The sequence below is a fragment of the Lasioglossum baleicum genome, chromosome 4 (genome assembly GCF_051020765.1).
Source record: "Lasioglossum baleicum chromosome 4, iyLasBale1, whole genome shotgun sequence".
In the NCBI taxonomy this organism is placed as follows: domain Eukaryota; kingdom Metazoa; phylum Arthropoda; class Insecta; order Hymenoptera; family Halictidae; genus Lasioglossum; species Lasioglossum baleicum.
This window is the reverse complement of record NC_134932.1, coordinates 14,957,608-14,979,338: the sequence shown is the minus strand read 5'-3', so window position 1 is coordinate 14,979,338 and position 21,731 is coordinate 14,957,608. Positions and strand designations below refer to the sequence as shown.

Here is a 21,731-nt window from a genome sequence, read left to right as displayed (position 1 = left end):
TTTGGAAAATTTTCAATTTTGCACCGCCTCCGAAAAGATTGTATTGTAGTATTTAAGTTCGTGTGTATTCACATAAATTAAATGGAAATTGTTTCATACTTTTTAATGCATTTTTTCGAAATCGGTTTAATTTTTCTTATGAAATTTTTTTTATTTCACACTGTAGTGGAACGAGCAGAATTTTTAGAACACCGTAAGATGGTTTTTCGGTCTTATTGGTTATTTGCAATAAAAACCGTAAGGAATGAAAAAATGCGTTTTTACGGGACCACCCCGGGGACATACTCTACAAGATGCAAAAGGTTTCGTTCCGATTGGTCCATCCATCTCGGCGTAATCGGTAAACATACATAGAAAAAAACACATACAGATCGAATTGAGTAACCTCCTCCTTTCTCGAAGTCGGTTAAAAATACAGTAGCCGGTAACACGCCGAACACCTTGACCTTTCCACGACCTTTAATACACGGAGAATTTTGAAAAACGATTAGTATTATATGTAGAGTGTATTAGTATTATAGAGTTCGTCGAAGACCGTATGATCGTGTGCAAATTTTTTTAGAATTCTTTGAAAATGGTGCGTTGACCTTCAATTGTCCTTCACAAGGTCGTACAGGGACAAAATAGCTCGCAGCTATTTCTTTGATCGTCGATTTACAAAATGGCCGCGGGTGTAAAGTTCGACGAGACGGGTTTCTTCTTCCCGAGCGTTTCGCAAGCGTTATCGGCGAGAGATTCGAGAAGTCGGCTAATAAAATACTTTCTAAACGGTGTTAGAAGTCCACCGGAAGAACGCTGAAATTCTGTCGCGTACCTGCTTTCCCCGCCCACCTACAATTCGCAGGCGAATTAACGCGCAACGAGTTTCGAATTGAACTCAATCTGCCTGTGGTCTACATACAGGGTGTTCCTCGTCGTGAAACGTATCTGCCAAGACTGCGACGTTGCAGGTACATCTGCGACAATGGTTGCAACATTTCGCACGAGCCGAACAATAGTCTCGTTTTATTGTAAAGGAATATTTTAATGAGATGCGAGGATGAATGTTCGCCCTTTTTAAATTGGGAGTTGTATTTTATTTAGTCGAGCACGATTGTCGTTTGCAGGAGAAATTCGACGAGGTGCGAACGAAATTTGCGACAGAATAAACCTATTGTTCCCGGAGAAACGCTGTTAGTAAACGCTCTCGTAATTTTTATGCGAAACTGTAATCACATGTTTTGTGCTTTCCATGTCGCACTGTCAAACAACCGATACGAAATCGTAGAAACAGAATGATTCCTCGTAAATGTACAAGTTCCATAATTCGATAACGACCATAAACCGCACCATATTCGCAGCCACTGTTTAATAAACGTACAGTTGTTCGAGAGTAAATTGCGCGTATGAGCAATACGAAATTGCGAGACCAGAATGAATCTTCATCAATTTCACGATTTAAGAAATAATTACAGCCAACACTGCTTAATAAATGTACAGTTACTTCGTGACAATACGAATTTGCAAAATCGACTAATTTTGAACACTACAATGCGTAAGCAGTTAACAAATTAATGTGTGCGGCGTGAACGACACCAAACGATTAACAACCAGTCGTAAGGACTCGTAAGTAGTAACTAGACTGCGGATGTTTATGCCATCTGCAATTTTTTTAGACGAATTTTAAGAAACAAATAATTCTGTCATCTTCTTCTAATATATAAAGCAGAAAAGTATGTCTGTCCCGCGCCGATTACCGAGCAAAACCGCTAGATGGTGGCACGGACACAAAGACATTGATTTAAAAAAAGCAAAAATCGCTAACATAGAGAAAATAACTCAGAAAATTGCGTACAAGCGAGATTTTATCGAAATTGCTGAACAGTGTCGCCAGAAGATATTCAAATGGATATCTCTCCTCTCCTCCTTTTCCCCTTCCACTATCCCATCCCATCACCATGCGCACACTCCAACGTCCCCCACTAAGACCATAGACCACAGTGCCCGCGTGCCGTAGACTGGTCTGGTCATCAGAGAGGGGGTAAACTGTATTCCCCTCGATTTCCTCGATCTGGCGACACCGGTGTCGAACCATGGACGAAAATCGGAAAAGTGCTTCATATCGATTTAACACTATGTTCATACTATGTCAAAATGTCGAAATAAACCATTTTTTCAAAAAAAAATTCAAAAAATTCAGTAGGAAATTAATTACAAGCGAATCTATAAGCGAATTTTAGGAAGATCAAATACTACACAAGTTCAAAGCGTAACTTGTTTACGTTGTGTTATGAACAAAAGCCGTTTCTAAGAAATAATCTCTCTAGAAAATGATGGTTCAGGGTTGGCTAATTGTAATTCATCTTCAAAAATTTTGTAATACCTATATGCAATATAACCTGAGATGAAATTATTCAGATTTATTGGTTTCCCTAATCTTTATAGGAGGATACAAGAAGAGTAGTTCGAAGTAGCCCTGGGGTTTTGATTGCGTCGTATTAGTAAGATAGTATATTTTGATATTATATAAGTCTTAATTGCTACTACTTGCAACGATCAGAGTTATTTAACAAAATATGTAGCAAGAACTGGTCAGCAAGCGAGTACGCGGATATCCACTTGTAGAAATATGAGATTTGACTACGGTTATTGAATCAATAAAAGAATTTTGATATTACATTAATTACAGACACGATTAAATAAATAAAAATTAATGTCCTAATAATCATTGACTCCGATCTCGCTGATCTTTTAATATGTTGTTCCAGGTTATCACCCCGAATAATGTTGCACTGAGAAAAAAATCCTGTCGAAACAAAAAAAATATATGTTGATTCAATAAGATGTACTATTGAATAGTGCCAATATCATATGAACTTATTTTAATATTTAATACTATTGAATTTCAATAGCAAAACTCATTTCCGCCAATCATATAAGCGAATAGCTTGACATCAATGTTCTCAAAAAAAATAAGATATGGCCTCAAACCAATTCCAGTATAAATTAATACTTATATGAAGGAAATCAATACGATTGAAGGAAAAAGAGAAATATTACGAATAATAATGTCCGGTATTGAATCGAATAATATTTTCAATCATTTCATGATAGACAATTCAAATACATCACGATTTGCTTCTAAATTTCATACTATTGAAAAAGACACATTAATATTCATCGAAGTAAAAAAATTACATACAATAACACGCGTGTTATTGAAGTAACTACTTTTTTTTCTCAGTGTGTAAATGTTTTACTCGGCGGTAGTTGTTTATAAAAAAAGTTATTAACAAAAAAAAGTAATCTACTTCTTACGTATTTTAAAAACATGTTTGTAAAAGCGAAGTATGATTGAGGAATGTTTAGTTCAGAGCGAACAGTCCTATTTTTAGTTAGTTGCGGCAGGCATAGCAGAAAAAGAGTGTTTGTGTGTCGAGGAGGCGAATGTTATAAGAGCTTAAAACGAACTTTCAGTTTCGGAAGAACTGAACTGAGAATTCATCTACTGAAAACCAGCAATAAAACAAAATTTTGTTCATAAATATCGTTTTGCAATATTTAAACGAATGACTATATTTATGATAATATCATATTGAGATTACTTACAATATAAATAAAAAAACCCACTTTGCTTCATGTCTCTATCGTAAATAGGACAAAAGTTATTAAATTTTGTCCAAAAAACAGGCATTTCGGGACACTGTGCGTCAGGGCAATCCTGTGCCGTAGGCACGCCACTAGTATTTTATATTCTAGCATTTTCTGAAAATTTCCAAGAGCCATAACAGCATAAAGATCCGCAGTCTAGTAATGACGGGGGTCCAGATAGACCCTAAAATTGATTTCCCTCCCTGTTCAAACAAATCCGACGGAATATTCGTCGACACACTTATCGCTCGAGTATTATAGATTCGCATATTAAGCGCAGGTGGATTTATTTAACTGTACTGTCTCCCCGAGAAACTTTTTCTGCAATCGTTTACTTTCGCGGCGAGAAATGCTCTTTATATAACGGCCACCATTCAAAATCGATGAGAGAAACATAGAAATAACGTTCGAAGTAACGCGGATGGAAAACAATAAACGGTCGACCGTGTGTAACGGGATTATCGTTTATCTAATCTCGGTTTTTTCTAATTAGCCGGTCGGCGAGATTGCACACCGTGATACTGGCAAATCGTACACTGATAGGCAACCGTGATCGTGTGCCGCACGTTTGATTCTGCCTTTGCCGGGGTTCTTCGAACACCCTGTAGATTCCCAGCGAAGGAATTTGCAATTCCGATGATCGGAGATGATGCGTGTTGCGCAATCCGTTTCACAATGTTTACGTGACACGAGCACGCGTAAAAGTAAATCGAAAGTACGAAGAGAAATGTCCCCCATAGACGATCGTTTATCAAGCGAAGTAAATGATTCGCTCGTTGCAAGTTATACATGATCTTCTCTATTATGCGATCGTTACTGCGAAATTGAGTAGGCCAAATTGAAATTGTAGAACAGGGTGGGAGAAATTTAAAAAATTTCGAACAGCTTAGTATATATAATTTTTCATTAAAATTAAGGGAGGAAATAACCGTCTGTTCGGTTGTGTGTCCAATTCAGTAATAATTTATACGATTTTGCAGCGTGTCTAATTCAGCGTGTCATTAAATGATTGTAGGTACTCGATAGCACTTCCACGTCAATTTGCATGCAAGTATCGATAACGCGAGGTAGTAACTATAATATAAACACGTTCGCGAGACCATTCGGGGGGTTGATTAAGGCAAAGCAGGGTGGGATTAGCGGAGCAGAGTCAACAGCAGGATTAATGCAACTATGACATGCTTATCGCGTCGATGCGTTGTTTATCTGCACTGAGTAGATTCGTTAAGTAGACTATAGTATCGCTTGCGTGATGCAGTATAATACTTGAGAGGCCACAGCACTTAGATCCGAAGGTTGACAAGTAGACTGCGGATATTTCAACATTTATAGTTTACTTGAACTTGGAGAGCGTGGTAGCATCAACCTTCATAATCTTGAAAAAACTCATGCTTTTTAATGAAGGATAAGCTAGATCCTCATTAATTATTCTTGGGGTCTCTGTTTTTATCAACAATTATGTACAGTTGGTGTACAAAGTATTAGTTCACTAGCTAATTTGTAAATAATTCTATTTTTTGTAAGATGTTGTAAGAATGATGTAAGTGTGCATGTCATATGACTGAGCGTGAGTTTAATGTTTAAGTGTTATATATGTTTTTATCGATTTACGTGTCATATATGTTTTTATTGATTTGCATGTTGCGTTAATGTTTTGTTAACAAATGTATGCTTTACGTTTGTGATTTTGTTAAAATAAAATAGACAGTCCCCTGCGAGCGATTGACGAAGCATCACGTCGTGTCGAAACATCTTCACGAATTCCGTGTCGAGCCTCCTTATATTTTTTTAATTGTTATTCGTGGCAATTGCAAAGAAAAATTCATTGTTGCCTGTAATGAAAATTTAGAAGAAAATTTAACCCATTGTATACAAATATGTATTCATTTTATCCGATGGATTTTTCACGAGGCAGAAAGATTGAGGGACACTGCTCGAAAATAGCCGAAGCGACAGTTGATTGGTCCTTGGAGTTCGCGTCATTTTGTCAAGAGAGGGAAAAGAAAGAGACGGAGATGAACGAATCGAGAAGCAGAAGGTTGGCTAGAGGTGAGGGAGGGCCTCGGGAAGGAAGCTAGAAAACAGGAAACGTCGTCGGCGAAAGTTCCGAAGGGACATGCAGATGGAAAAGTCAGAGAAAGAGACCTCGAGAAAGTGTCAGAAGCCTGAAACCGGCTGAGAGAGGCCAGTCCGGACCTGCCTGCTCGCCGAAACCTCGACGAAAGTGAACCACACAGCCGAAACCTTGACAATATACATACTTGGAAAGATAAACGAATTGAGAAATAGAAATACGAAAAAGTGAAAGCTGGCATGAACCTGGAGAAATGCACGTGAAGAAATTCTATGGATCGAGCGTTAGAGGTGTCGCTCCTAGTTTTTCAGAATTTGGAATTCTAAACACTCGAATCAAGTCCGATCACTCGGAAATAAATTCTAGTTGGAATATTCCTCGATTCGTTTCAATTTCAAATATAGGCACGTAACCTTCGGGATTGGATACTCGAGACTAGAGAAAAAATAATGTAGAATTGAACAGTGACTGCCAGTAAAAAGAAAGAAATTTCCAACGCTTCCTGTGAAAGCATGGAATTCATACAGACAATTGTATTTCAATCGACGGGAAGTGATCTCTTCACCTTTCCGAGGTTGCGGTGTCAAAGTGCATTTTTCCAAGCAAAATAGATGCACATGTCGGTGTTGAATTGCAAAGTTAGCGAAGGAAAAACTGACGGAAGTGAGAATTCTATATTCGAGTTGGTTCTTCGTCGACCTAAATCCTGAGAAGACGAGCAACTTCGCGTTTAAATAATCGACGAGAAAAGTTTTTAATTGGGATAGGTGAGCTATCAGATCCGCAACGACGCATTCAAGAAAGAAAATAACTGTGAAAGTATCAACAGGTAGCTTTGTTACTGTACCAAGTTAGCTTCTTTTGACCTAGATCCTGGCAAGGCGAACTTCGCGGTTAAATCATCCCGAAGGGAAGGCTCTAATCAGGATAATTGTGTTCTCAGGTTCAAGTCCGCATAATGAAATACTGAAATAGCTGCGAAAGCACTGTTTACATTTTTGAAAAAGTTTTCAAGATATTTACATTATTAAATGTGTACAAAGAATTCGTACAAAGAAAAAGACTAATATACATAGAATGGAATTATTCTAGATCAGAAGAAACGTTTAAAGTTCAACAAGAAAAGGTTCTGACCGATCAGGTTCTCGCATGAAAACAATGCTCATCGAGCCACCATAATCGCTGAAATCCAAGTCCCAACGCGAACAGCAATCCCTCCCAGCTAATCGAACAAGTTGAACCCGCAGCATAAGCGAATCATGATCGTCGTAATTCGAGCCAGCATTCCATCGGCGAGGGATCGTTCGGACAGAGGAAATGTTCGGATGGAAATAGACCCGTCCATTGACATGGCCATGAAATTCTCCCGTCGAACTCGCACCTCTAACTGTGGAGAACAGCTCTCAATTAGCGGCTCGTTTCGCGAAACGGCAAAAACTTTTGTTTCCTTTAGTGCTTCCGTTAGTACAGAGCATTTGTCGGTAATCTTTTGGTGTCCTTTCGGAGGGGAAATTCAGATTTACGACATCTTTTTAGAAGACAGCGGAAACGGCTGAAAATGCCACGGTTACGAGCGTATCAGCGTCAGGTTTATGTTCGTTTCGGTCGAAAATTACGCTAGTTAAGCAGCGACGATTGTCCCGATGCCCTTCGGAGAACCGCGTCGTTGTTACACCCCGCGGTTATGGCGAAAAACTGGCTCCGCGGCTGTGTCACGGGCAGCGCCGGATCGATCGGATTATTTGCTAAATTAATATTGACCTTTCACGATTGTTCCCGCGTAATCAGGTTTATCCCGTTGCCTGCCGCACGTTCATTTGAACGCGTTACGCGAGGAGACGAGGCGAATGGCGATGCTCAAATCCTGCGGCGTCATTTAACAGTGATTTTTGCCAATGATTTAAGAACGTACATACTCTTCAATTTACCTCCAATGTAGTGGGTTATGAAATCATTACAACGAAAATGTGATTCCATTAGTTTTTTTCACAAAAATCGATTTTTTGTAAAATCCTGAGATGGTAGACAAATTTTACGACCATATTTGAAATCAGCGCGACCAAATCTACGGGAAATGATGTATAGCACGTCAAGAAAACAAGCTATCCGTATATGGTATTGGATTTTTTTGAAAATCTGCAAGTTTAACAAAGATTTTCAAGGTTTAAAAACGTTCGTACCATAATCGCGACAAACAAACGTACTCGTAGCGGAACAGCAAGCAATCATTCATAGTATCGGCGACACGATCGAATCAATAATCGATCGTACACACAAGGAGACCATGTACAACCTTTGTTCGCCCTCGAAGAATGTAAACGAAGCCAGCGAAGCCAGAAATTGTAATTTTTCGTGAAGCCTTTTGCGCGCTCGTCGGAGCTCTATTCAGCCTCCGTCGAACATCTTCTTCCCAACCACCATCCCCAATATTCTGTGGGCCATCTTTGTCCACTCAGGCTGATCGCCACTTGGACAGTCTTTGGCCGGTAGCCCTGAGCATCTGCTCTCGGCCATACTTCCCGAATTCCTTCGACAATCTCCGACTATACGCTGACTCTCTTTAGCTGGCTCTCAGAGACGCCAGCGATCCTTCAAGCTTACCGGAAGAGTTCTCCAATAGCTAGTCAGCGATCTTCAGATGGCGCAGTTCGTTCCATTTCGCGACATTGAAATGCAATGTTTTATGTACACTGAGAAAAAAAGTAGTTACTTCAATAACACGCGTGTTATTGTAATTTTTTTACTTCTATGAATATCAACGTATTCTTTTCAATAGTATGAAATTTAGAAGCAAATCGTGATGTATTTGAATTGTCTATCATGAAATGATTGAAAATATTATTCGATTCAATACCGGACATTATTATTCGTAATATTTCTCTTTTTCCTTCAATCAGATATGTCGTTAAAAAAATTTGAGAAATGTATTGATTTATACTGGAATTGGTTTGAGGCCATATCTTATTTTTTTGAAAACATTGATGTCAAGCTATTCGCTTATACATATGATTGGCGGAAATGAGTTTTGCTATTGAAATTCAATAGTATTAAATATTGAAATAAGTTCATATGATATTGGCACTATTCAATAGTACATCTTATTGAATCAACATATATTTTTTTTCTTTCGACAGGATTTTTTTCTCAGTGTACAAAATTCTTTATGCACAAGATTTATGCATTTTTTCATTTTTCTTATGGTAACGAAACAATGAAGTCATTTGAGCAGAGAGCTCGCAACGGTGCTAACAAGAAGGCCAACTACATTGCTATAGACTTAAACGATCATTACCATCCCCTAAACTCTCCATCGTTAAAGCTAAACGACACCACCGAGAGAAGCCAAGCCCAAAAGCATATCGAGAAAAGCCCAAGGACGATTTCGGGGTGCGAGAATGTTGGACGTGTGAATCATAAAGTCGTTAACACGGTCCCCACCATCCCCCGTCCATTAAGGCTGATGAAAATTGGACACGAAGATCTCCCGCAGGGTTAAAAGCCGGTCCCGCTGACGTAGAAATGAAAACCGGTCTGTAATCGGGGGCGAGATTCTCTCTCGGTGGGTGGTGGTTGTTCCCCTTTAGGGCAGGTGTCACGGGGGCGAGTTTGCCATGGGGTGGCCTCGCGCACCCCCGCCCCTCTCTTGCGTGTATAATTTATGTGCAGAGGCCCCGCGCGCGCTTGTTGTTTCGTGACGAAGCACACGCGGTCACTTTCGTATTGATTTTCCTGTTCCTTCCGTTCGGAACGGCGACCCTTGCCACACACCGGTCTCCTAAAGGTAATTTAGGGGGTGGATCCACATACGCACACGAATCGCGTGCCTTTTCCTCCATACCTTCCCCTACGAGCCACGTGCCGTTGATGAAAGGGGCAGGAGACTGATAACTCGTATCAGGTTGCGACTTTGCGACCAGTGTATTTTTTGGGGAACTGGGACAATTTTTATAGCTATCGGAGGATTCTTTTGGAGAAGGAGTCTCAAGTGGGTTTGAATGGTGAAACTTCCTCTTTCGAACGACAGCAAAAAATTGGAGGTATCATTTATTTGAACCATTCTATTCACCTTTGACAGGGACGCGTGCGGTTAATTTTACAGTGTAGAAGACTCCCATCACTAATCGATAACTACTCCATTTTGTAACATTTCGGCGATACAAAAATTGCAGAATGAAGCTAAAAGATGCCTCCGTAGGTCCTAAGAAATTTGAGATTTTCAGTGATCGTTTACCCTGAAAGAAAATTGGCGGATCTAGACGCCACAGGTTGCGGAGATTGCGGCCAGCGCGTTTTTTGGGGGACAGGCATAATTTTTATAGCTGTCGGAGAATTTTTCTGGGGAAAGAGTTTCAAATGAGTTCGAAGGGTGAAACTTCCTCTTTCGAACGACAGCAAAAGATTCGAGGTACAACTTTTTTTAACAGTTCTATTGAACTTTGACTGGGACGCGTGCAATTAATTTTACAGTGTAGAAGACTCCCATCACTGATCGATAACTACTCCATTTTGTAACATTTCGGCGATACAAAAATTGCAGAATGAAGCTAAAAGATGCCTCCGTAGGTCCTAAGAAATTTGAGATTTTCAGTGATCGTTTACCCTGAAAGAAAATTGGCGGATCTAGACGCTACAGGTTGCGGAGATTGCGGCCAGCGCGTTTTTTGGGGGACAGGCATAATATTTATAGCTGTCGGAGAATTTTTCTGAGGAAAGAGTTTCAAATGAGTTCGAAGGGTGAAACTTCCTCTTTCGAACGACAGCAAAAGATTCGAGGTACAACTTTTTTTAACAGTTCTATTGAACTTTGACTGGGACGCGCGCAATTAATTTTACAGTGTAGAAGACTCCCATCACTGATCGATAACTACTCCATTTTGTAACATTTCGGCGATACAAAAATTGCAGAATGAAGCTAAAAGATGCCTCCGTAGGTCCTAAGAAATTTGAGATTTTCAGTGATCGTTTACCCTGAAAGAAAATTGGCGGATCTAGACGCTACAGGTTGCGGGACTGCCAAAGGGGGATGACGGTCTCCCATAACGGCTTGACCCGAAATGGCAGTGCTTGGACAACCGGTCTGTGACAAGATAGACGGTAGAAGACGACGGTTAGGTTACCCGCTGCGGAAACCCGACCCAGTTAATAAGGTGCTCACTCAATATTGACCGACTATTGTAACGCCAGCGTGTGTGTGTGTCTGTGCTCGCGAAAGTCTCTGCTCGGGTATTATTTTTTCGGCAGGAGAACGTAAGAGATCCTATGTGTGGCCCCGTCACTCTGTTTGCGAAGTTGCGCATGCGTTCCCCGCGGTTCAATTCATTCCGGAGCAAAGAGCTATAATTCGCTTTCGTCGAATCGGATTCGAGCACTCTTAATCTGATCCAGGAAGACGGGTCGAATTCGTTATCCAGATAAAGAGGCTCGGGCGAGGGACCCAACGATAAGGAAGAACTAGTTTCCCCGTTTCTTTCATCGAAATGGACGTGTACGAATCTCTCGAATATTTCCCTCTGATTTCTGACTAACGGTCAATTAGTCCAATTAATTTTGTTTTGGCCTCAAACTGAAAGCTGCGTCCATATTATTCTTGGATAGATGAAAATTAACACTGGCGATCTAGCAACCTTTCAAATCACACACTATAGCAATTCAACACTAAACTGACCACCGCGCCGGTCAAATGACCCGTTCCAGATTTTAGATTTCACAATTACTGAAATTACGAAGATGCTTTTGTGGTAAATGATTAAATTAATATATTTAGTAGAGCAGATATTTTAATATGGACCGTACAAAGTTCGAAGAAATTGAAGCTTGTTATTTTTATAAATTAATTTATAAGTTTGGAAAGCTATTTACTAATTTTTATAATTTGTTGAATCATGCTGGTGCGAGCCAGGTAGGATTGGAAAACAACGATTGAGTCAAGTTAGTTTCGCTCCGAATTTATCATGTACATTCCGCGAACCGTGAAAAATTCGTGCCGATCCTAATCTAGGCGATACAGTTATTCGATAAAGATAAGCAGCCATAAAGATAAGCATTCCAACGAATCGGTCAGTTTCACCGTGACGCGGGCATCTGTCGAACGCCAGGAAAGTGAAAGATGTTTATCTTCCAATCGAGCGGATGTTCGCTTTCAAGACGTTCCTCATGGGGAATTTGATAATTGGCAGACGTGCCCTCGGGGGATGGATGCAAGTGGATCTTAGGGGCTCGAAATAGTTCCATCTACCCAAACATTATTTTTGTCCCAATCAGCCAAGCAATCGTGTTTTGCTTATCGGTTTGAGAGGCTCCCTTTGATCCTGTTGCATAAGACTAACCCGCCTCTAATCGATTATCAACGCGTTGCTGGACACCTGACTCTTTCGGGACACTATATACGCGGTCCGCTCGTTCCCAGAAAATCAGCTATCAGGTCGTTGCATAATACCTGTTGAATTTCATACAGCGCGGAATTCGTTCTTCTTTCGAATAGATGAATCACTCGGGTCGGTCTAATTAATTGGAACAGGAAGTATCAGGCTAGGAACGTTTAAACCCTCGGTGAAAGGATGAACGTAAAGTGAATTCGCACATTCGTACACTTTCCAAGCAACAATTAAACGCCGCTACTTTTACGTAACCCTTCGATTTCTGCGTTCTAGAATTTTCGTCAAAAGGATGTATCTAGCAACTCCAAAAAAATTTGCTCCCATAACTTCAGCGGTTTTCTATAAAAAAAATTCACGAAGATCCCTTGACTTCAACAGTTGTTGAACAAGAATCTTCGAATTAGTGCATAATCGAAGAGCTACTTGAAAAGTCTCCAGCAACGATGTTCCGTGAATGTTTCCAAAGACCGATTAACAATTAAGACGTCAATATAGCAGCCTGGATTAGTCAAGATGGCCCCCGGAAGCAGATTCCTAGGGGAGATAGTTCTCGCACGGTGGGAAACGGCGAAACGGCCGATTAATTATTTCCACGGAGCTCGTTCAATTCGGAAACTACCGACGTTATTGACGAAACCGTGTTGTGCAGATTCCTAAGGTACGTCTGTCCCGTTTTACGTCATCGGCCGATAACACGGAAACTGGAATCTTTTTATCGGGCGCGATTAAAGTCGCAATCGATGAACGGTAGACGCCGGGCGACTTATGGCTTCGCCATTTGGGATTCGTCTCTATCGATTCCTCCGCGAATCCATTACGCCGAATATACTACTCTCCCGTCCATAAGTCACCGGACACTTATTCAAATTTCGATGCAGACGATTTTATGTTAAGGTGGAGTGGGGTAAGTCCGTCTATACGGGGCAAGTCCGTTAATGGGTTATTTTTATTATAATATGAACGAAATTTCTCTAGCTTGTATTTATTAATATAGTATAAGTTAGTATGAACTATTTTACATAGATGTCGCCCAAGAATAAAGGTGTTCCCCTCGCTTAAATCAACCAATGCCAAACAGTCACGTGCGAGTTATACACGTACATCATAGACATATAGAGATAGACTGCGCCGTCTTATGGGCGAGTTGAAGCCCACAATGGCGGCGCGCGGTACAAAGAGTGAGAGAGAGAGCATTAGCCGGGGTCCATAGCGCTCTCTTTCCAATTGATGTATTTATTGATGTTTTATTTTTGTTTTTTGCCGCCATTGTGGGCTTCAGCGCTTCGTACAGGCCGCGCAGTCTATCTCTATATGTCTATGACGTACATACAACTTTGAGGTTACCCTGAACGTGCAATAGTTTACAAGCTATTAATATATTCTGTGTTGTTATTTTAGATAAGTACAACAAATATTGATGTAGGTTTACATTAAATAAACCGTTTTTATTGTATTTTTTAAAATTTATGAGGAAAAACACTAAGATGTACTTGCCCCGTAAACATTACTACACGAGGCAAGTCCGTACTATCACGGCGAGGTAAGTGCGTACTGTATGGGTAACTATAAAACTAAACAATATATTTGATGCAATAAAAATTATTTTGTAGCAAGCGTGATAATAACTCTTTTCTTGCCCCGTAGCACTTGAAACAAGGTTCGAAAGCGTTCTTAAACTTTGTTTTAATATCACTGTATCCCTTTTCATATTTCAGCATAAAAGTACTTGTTTGTTTAAAAATGGATAACTATAAAACTAAACAATATAATTTAATGCAATAATCATTCTTTCCTTGCCCATTAGCGCTTGAAACAAGGTTCGAAAGCATTTTTAACTCTCAGAAACGGACTTGCCCCATTTGCGGGGCAAGTGCGTCCTAGTTGACACTTTGTACAATATCCTATCAAAATGATAATTTTCAAGCAAAATTAGAATCCCACATAAAACTAATTCATCAGTAATAACTGCGGCAAGAGTTTGATACCAAGAACGTTAAGTTTTTACATGCCAGACTGAAAATGCATCAGTTTAAAGTCAAACTTTGCAAAAACTAGGGCGGACTTACCCCACTCCACCTTATTAACTCTTAGCACTCGAAGATAAGTGAGTGTCGGGTGATTTATGGACGGGACTGTACGAATTCTGAAATCTTTTCAGAAATTGTAACAAGACAATGCATCAAGAAAAGGAAAGTACTATTTATGTTCGCATGGAAATTGATTTGAATGTGATCGAATGATTTTTCCCTGAACTTGAATGACTTCTACGATGAGCGAATTAATCAAGATGCTTTCGCGAGAGTTCCATTATATAAATATAACTTATTTGTGCGTACGTGATGCATAACAGAAGTCCCATGGAACCGTAATAAATCGTGCTCGTACACATCGTCGCTTTCTCTAAACGTATAAAACGGGAGTTTGCATAAACAGTTATGTCTCAATAGCGTGTAATCGAATTAAGTTTTGCCCAACGCCATTAACGGGACATTTCAACCATAATGTCACAGAACCCTGAATTATTCGCGTCGGGACGATCAGTGTTATTACTCGATTGGGGTTGGACGCACTCCATTATCAACAAATTCTTCGCGTTCTCATAAAACAGTTAACAACGGACACGTACGCGTAAGATTGTATGTTGTTTCAGAAGTATTCGAAACAATTGTTATAAATAGACACGTACGATTTAAAGCAGTGGACATATTAGAACAGTTTAGGGACACCGGTGTATGTATTAGTTTCAGATTAATAAGATAATTAAAAGAAGAAAGAACTTTTATTTGGTTCATGTGGCTTGTAATCGATGCAGACAATTTTTATTTTACATAAAGATCCGCAGTCTAGTTATAAGTGAGATTTTTCCAAGTTTGTTGGATCGCTGTGGTTTTGTGAATTTTTTTGATGCGTTTGTTGCGGTAACCAGCGTGTGTTAATTGAATCCAAACAAATTCTTTGGGGGTTTGCAGCCCTCGAGACTAATGCAGGTTTAATTGGGGCTCAAGGAGCTTTCGCGAATCCGATACAGTAATCCTTGAACGAAATCATTGGGTCGTGCTGCGGAAATAACGCGGCCTCTGCAAGCCGTGCGCAATAAAGCAATAAAACTCGGCGCGACACGCTTCTGTCCTGTAAAAATGATTGCCGATGCCGAACACAGAAACTTCCCTCGAATCGGACTTACAACTCTGTTCCGTAAGGTCCGTTCTCACGTCACAATAAATCGTTATTTTCACTATCGAAACACCTAATGTCCTACCTACACCACAAATTTTAACTAGCCTGCAAAAACATTTCTAACAAAAATGAATCTCTGATTTACAGACCACTGTACATTGCTAATCCACAGTAAGGAGCAAAGGTGAACAAATGTACATACGATATTTTTACAAAAACGTATTTTTATTTAATGTTTGCATATAGAATAGAATAAAAATAAAATACATGGCATTAAGTACAAAGTTTTAGCTTTTCAAGAGAATTTTACTGATCGTGGTATTATTATTGTTTTGATAAATGCAAACTTTCTCCGTGTATGTAGTCGGTTTTGCACCGTATTACATAGAACGTTTGTGGCTGAGAAACGTAAACATATTTTTCGTAAACAGTGACTGGTGTTATTCGAGTCCGGGAGTACTCTAGTAGTTCTACTTTTGTTGTTCCTGCAGTAACATGCATTAACATACTAACATGAAGCCATTAACTAAGACTGTGAAAGATAGTATTATTTCTCAATTAAAATCTGGCTTATCAACGAGAAAAGTTGCCGAGAAGTTTGCAGTTAGTCAAAAGCTGTAGTACATAAAATACGAAAACGATATTGTAATGATGATGCTACATCTTTCGGAGGACATCCAAATATATTGTCTTATCAGGACAAAGCGACGATTAACATAATATATAACTTCAATAGTCACGACAACGTCGTCAATGGCTGCAAAGTTGTTGGAAAGCGATGTTGGAAAGAAAATAAGCAAGTGGACGGCTCAAAGAGCATTAAAAGAAGCTAATATTATATCAATGGAGGAGAAGAAGAAATCTGCTCTTTCAAAGAAAAATATTAAAGCTCGTTTGAGGTTTGTCAAAAAATATATAAATTGGAATGAAGAACAATGGAAGACCGTGATTATCTCGGACGAGTTTAAAATAAATCGTATTTTATCGGATGGACGTTCTTGGTGTTGGAAAAGGAAACATGAATCCCTTTTTCCGCGTCATGTTAAACAGACAATTAAATTTGGCGGTGGTTCAGTCATGATATGGGGTTGCCTTACGGCATATGCGGTAGGTCCATTGCATCGAATTGAAAGTACGGTGAACCAGTTCACTTACAAAAACATTTTAGAACAGAATTTATTGGATGTTGTTGATAATGTGGGTTATTGGGCCAGCTAAAAAAGTTGTAAAAATCACTTTCTAGTATTGTTTTTCACAATTCCGACCAAATGCATTTTTAACTTATTTAGTAGACGTCATTTACTAAACTAATTCTTCTAGCCTTACAGAGAAATTGAAGTCGTTTGGTGCATTCATATAAAAGTTATTCTGATTTGAAGTGTGGAATCAGTTATGATCCTTACTGTATACCCAACGAAATAAATTTGTTGAATAATAGCTCGCGGATCTTTGCAATCATAACACTCGTAAAATATTAGAACTTGTATTTTCGACTCGCCCCGGAAACCTAGTGTTAATAAAAGGAGAAGCTGCCATTTACAATGTTATTACAATTTACACTTATAGTTATTTGCAAATTAATGCAACGGAGAGCGATGAAATTAAACCCCGAGTCCTTTTCAAGGCCGTCGGGGCTGAAAATAAGCTAAAATATGTAGCTGGTACTTTGAAAGTTTATGAGCAATTCTCCGGTGTGCCTTGAAACAATTTCAGCGTTTGCTATACAAAGCGTGTGTTTATTATTTCTTTTACGAATGCACCAGACTAATACTGTCGGCTAGTGTCAAGACAGGGAACACTGTGAAAACGCACCTTTACGTCGAGGATTTACGATCCGAGCAAGGAAGCAAAGGGAAACACAGCGACCGAGGCCAGAAACAAATAATAGGGACCGAGGAGCGATATGTGCTCGGTGTACAAACCGAGAGAGTCATTAGTATGTAACAGACAGAGCAAAGGGGATTCGAACTGTCGTGAAACAATCTTGAGTCAACGAACCAGGCTCTCTCGAGGAATCGTAAAATGTGTCTGCCGTTGAATGCCTCGCGGATTCGATAAATTTTCAGCTGTCATGGATGCTAACCATTCAACGTGATCAGGGAAACCGTGTTGTGTTGTGCTGATTGCACGCTGTACATCCACGGAACCTTCAAAACATTTGGCACAAGCTTTTGACAAACCTTCTACCAAATATACAGTAAAGGTCTTGATTCAAGAAAAACCCTCGGGTCCGTGCTCTTTCTTAGATCGTGTAGTTCTGCTATATTTTGTGACTTCGCCGAATTCTGAAATGTTGCAATATTTCTCCTGGAACTAGATCATGCATCGAAGGAGCACTGCATATGTAAACTAGTATTAGATTTCGGATTTTATTATTAGACGAACAGTGCGCGGTGTTTCGCAGCGTGCGAGCAGGAACAGTCACGTCCGCAAAACCGCAGATAAAGAGAGAAGCCGGCGAACGTTCAAGGCTTCTTTCTCAAATTCGATTCTGGAGCAGCTCGAGACTGCTCGAAAGTTTCCCCAAGCAAGAGTATTAAAGTTGCAGGGCATCGAGAACGGTGCCAAACTGGTTTGGCCTCGCGGGGCCAATCCCCCAAACAATTGCTCGGCCACGTATCAAACGGATACTTGATCGATTCCGAATAACATGTTCGATTCTCGACGAAATGAAGTTGGCATCGGTGACCCTCGCTGTTGAACCTAGGTCCGGGATTCCTTTACAAATACTACGAGCTATCGAGCAACAGACAATCAACACTATCGACTTGCTTGCACTAGCTGCAGAAATATTTAATTGTGCGATCAATGATTCAATTTATCATTCCCGTATGCTGCTCAGTTCGACCCCAAAGTAGACCTTTAAATGGACCATTTAATGGTACACGTCGAATGGTTCTATAAAATTTGTATCGATGGATGGTACACGCTTGAAACTTCAGAATAGAGGACACCGTTGTATGTATCTCCTACTTGTATGGAAAAATATTTTCCGGAAAAATCGCTCAATGTCCCCGTAAACGTTGTTGCTCTCAAGAGAGAGAGGCAATACAAACTAGTCACTTTTATTGCTCGGCAGTTCCGAGAGCGTTAAATATCCAAATCCCGGAAGAAAATCTTGGCAAAGCGGGGGAGAGGGGGGAACGACATCGGCAACTCTCCATCCCGGATGACAGAAACCCAATAAAACCGTTCGAGATTCACGGAAGAGTCGATTTTCGCGAGTATTCACGGGCCATTCGTCGGCAAATCTGTTGCTCGAAAGGCGACTCCCGTTTTGCAAGAACCGGGTGTTTCGATCAAGTGAATCACGATGATTCACACACGTACACACACACACACACGTTTACGTTTTGTATCGAGAATTTCGGCGCATTGTGTTTTCGCCCAAGCTCCTCCACTTCCGGTTATAAAACACTTTCGTAAATGTATCTCTCTCTGTGTTTCTCGCGGGATCGTTTCCATCTGGATGGATCCGAACGATTTACTCGGTGATAGATCGCGGATAGATCGATGATCGAGGCGATCATTTCACGCTGGTGCCGTTACTTCCGGTTACCAGGGAATTAATAATTCCGTCGCACGCGGCCCGGCAAACGTGTCGCGTTTGAAAATGATAATACACCGGGACGTAATGCTCGTTTCCGGTACAAATTGGACCTCGTTGCTGCTGCACGATACCGACGACAGAGACTGTGTCAATGACAGTCTGCTTTCTCTCTGTATTCTTCGATTTTTCTTTTTCGTTACCGTCCCCACGTTTGCTATAATTTTTTTTCCGAGTTCTTGGGATTGCGAATGTTCAAACACATCACCGCTGTATCGGTGTTTAAGCGAACATTTCTTCTTTTAGAAAAATATCATTACAATCGATAAATCGCAGTGATAATGACGATGACTCAGTTTACAAGTGTAAGACCGTAATTATCTCTACAATTAACACATCAGTGTGTATGTTGGAATTATCTTGTAAAATTGTCGGTTTTTTCTCAATGCCTGTCCCGGTATTCACTTTACGACATTGAATCTCGTGCTATAGTGTCGTAAAAGTTTTATGTATTGTTTCATGCACTTCTTGGCCTATCTAAATATTTATTCCGCCACCGGTTAATTAACTCGTTTGTAGATTATAAATCAAGCGAAACACGGAGTACAAAAAAACTGTGATCGCTGGACGGCGGATCTTTATGCATTTATGGCTCTGCAAAATCTACTTCCCCAAAATTTAGATGCGCAAACTCGTTTGACAAACATAAAGGTTTTTAATAAGATTTTAAGGACAGAGCTGGGCAAAAATTCTATTTAAATAAAAATTTCGAATAAAGTGGATTTTTTCCAAGTGGGTTTCAAACCGACTTCATTCGAAATTTTTATTTAAATAAAATTTTTGCCCAACTCTGTCCAGCTCCCTCTCCTCGTTTAAAGCTAATCGACATTAATCACACAGTGAAACACAGTGTACGGTATCCTTGAACAGATCATGCTTCCTCCGATAAAACCCGGACGCGTATAAAGCTGAGCATTCCAAAGCTAATTACATCGTAATGGATGTGAACGCGACATAATGGCACTGTGTGTCTATCTGCAATCGAGGGAAAAATCTGCCTATCGATTTTCCGTTCAGGACGAGTTGACTCGTCCTATGCCATTAACAAGTTGAACGTGAAACAAGGTGGGTCGAACAACGGCGCCGCAAATATACACACATGCACACAGAAAACCGACGTTTTCTCCTCGCTTTATATAACATAGTTCCTTTTCGCGTTGCGATATATATAATAGTTCAAACTGGTGAATTTATGTTACGTGTTCGTAGCGTACACGTGCCAGAGATTACGCTCGATATCGATACTCCGCTCGAAACCTGCCGTTCCATTCCTTCAGAAACAATTGTGTCTCGTAAACAATGTTATTTCGCGCTTTCAACAATTTCTGTTTTCCCGCTGGGGAGAGAGTGATTCATCGATTACGAAAAAATAAATATTCCGGTGAACCCGTCTAGTCTCTTAGACAGCGTTGGCACGTCAGCGTCGGTGTAAACATTCCACACCGGGACGTTATCTAGACCATATGGCCTTGCAAATGGTTATTTGTATAGAAATCCAAGCTGGAAGGTACCGGAATAATATTTCCTACGATATTTGTCTGAACAACATTTTCCCCTCGTTGCTCGTTTACTTGGAATTGTTTTCTTCAACTTGTTACTGACGAGTTAATTCGTCGTTTGTATTTATTTGTAATCCCCAATTGTTTATTTTACTATATATTTTAATCAATAGACTGATTATTTTAGTATGTGCTGTTTTATTTGGCAATTGTACTTGTTACCGAGATCGACGAGTTAACTCGTCCGAAAATTTTATTCGTGCCCTTCAGTTCTTCCTCATTTTATTAGTTATTTTGATCAACAGGCTGGTTGTTTTAATATGTGCTATCTCATTTAGCAATTATTGTATTTTGTTGCCGAGGCTGACGAGTTAACTCCGAAAATTTAATTCGTGCACGTTCGTCAAACCGATTTATTTCCGGTACCACATGCTGTTATTCGAGAAGCATTTGTGTTATACATAATTTGTTTGTCGGAACAACTCCCAATGATTCGTTCGTGCCGATGAATCATATTTATTATGTTCCTCGGAATAATAATCCGGCCGCCCCATTTTCAAATCAAATAGAAAAGCGTTCCGATTGAGATAGCGAACGCGATTATTTCACGATTATCTTTTCTCCGGTGACTAATTGCTTGGTATACTTCCACGAACCGAGCTCGACGCGAGCTAACACTGAAAAGCTCGGTAACTGACACGCGAAACGGTTCGTTACGAAACCGATGTAATCGTTGTAACACCGTTATTATGCGGCATTGTGTTTGATAGGAGGAAAAAATATCTTGGCCGAATTAAGGCGGGGAAATTCAGGCCGGATTTAACGCTTCCGTTAATACCAAGGTTCCTACTCTTCATTTCTCTTTGGAAAAGACGAAATTCTCCTACATAATATAGAAAACAATTCTGGAAAATGTCCACCCCGTCAATATCGACGCATCCAATTCAAAATTTCAGATATCGACAGTATTAAAGTGGATCCTCCCATTTGACAAATGGAAGAATACACGAACAAGATACAAAAATCATACTAATTCAATTCCTCCAATTAATAAAGCTATACAAGAGTTCCAGCTAGACAAAACCACAAAGACTTCAATCCCCGTTATATTATCTAGCTTCCCACAGAGCCTTTTAAACCTTCTTAAAGCTATTGCTGCATACCAAATCGTCGACATGGAATACCGAAGCGAGTGCAGAGCACAGTAACAGTACACACAAACACAAGAACTCCACCACCCAACACACAAAGAACCTGTGTTCCCTTTCAAACTAGCTTGAAAAGAATTATCCAAAAATCCAAGTCTTTCCGACAGCCCGCACAATCGATCCATTTCGAGGTTAGGTCGGCCCATGAAGGTTTCCCTA

The 21,731-nt window shown here is 40.0% G+C and overlaps 1 protein-coding gene across 1 annotated transcript in view; it reads right to left on the bottom strand.

Annotated features, from left to right (window-relative positions):
• Positions 1 to 21,731, bottom strand: part of LOC143207949 (very long chain fatty acid elongase AAEL008004) — a 76,518-nt gene that overhangs the window by 53,228 nt on the left and 1,559 nt on the right. The window lies entirely within an intron of this gene.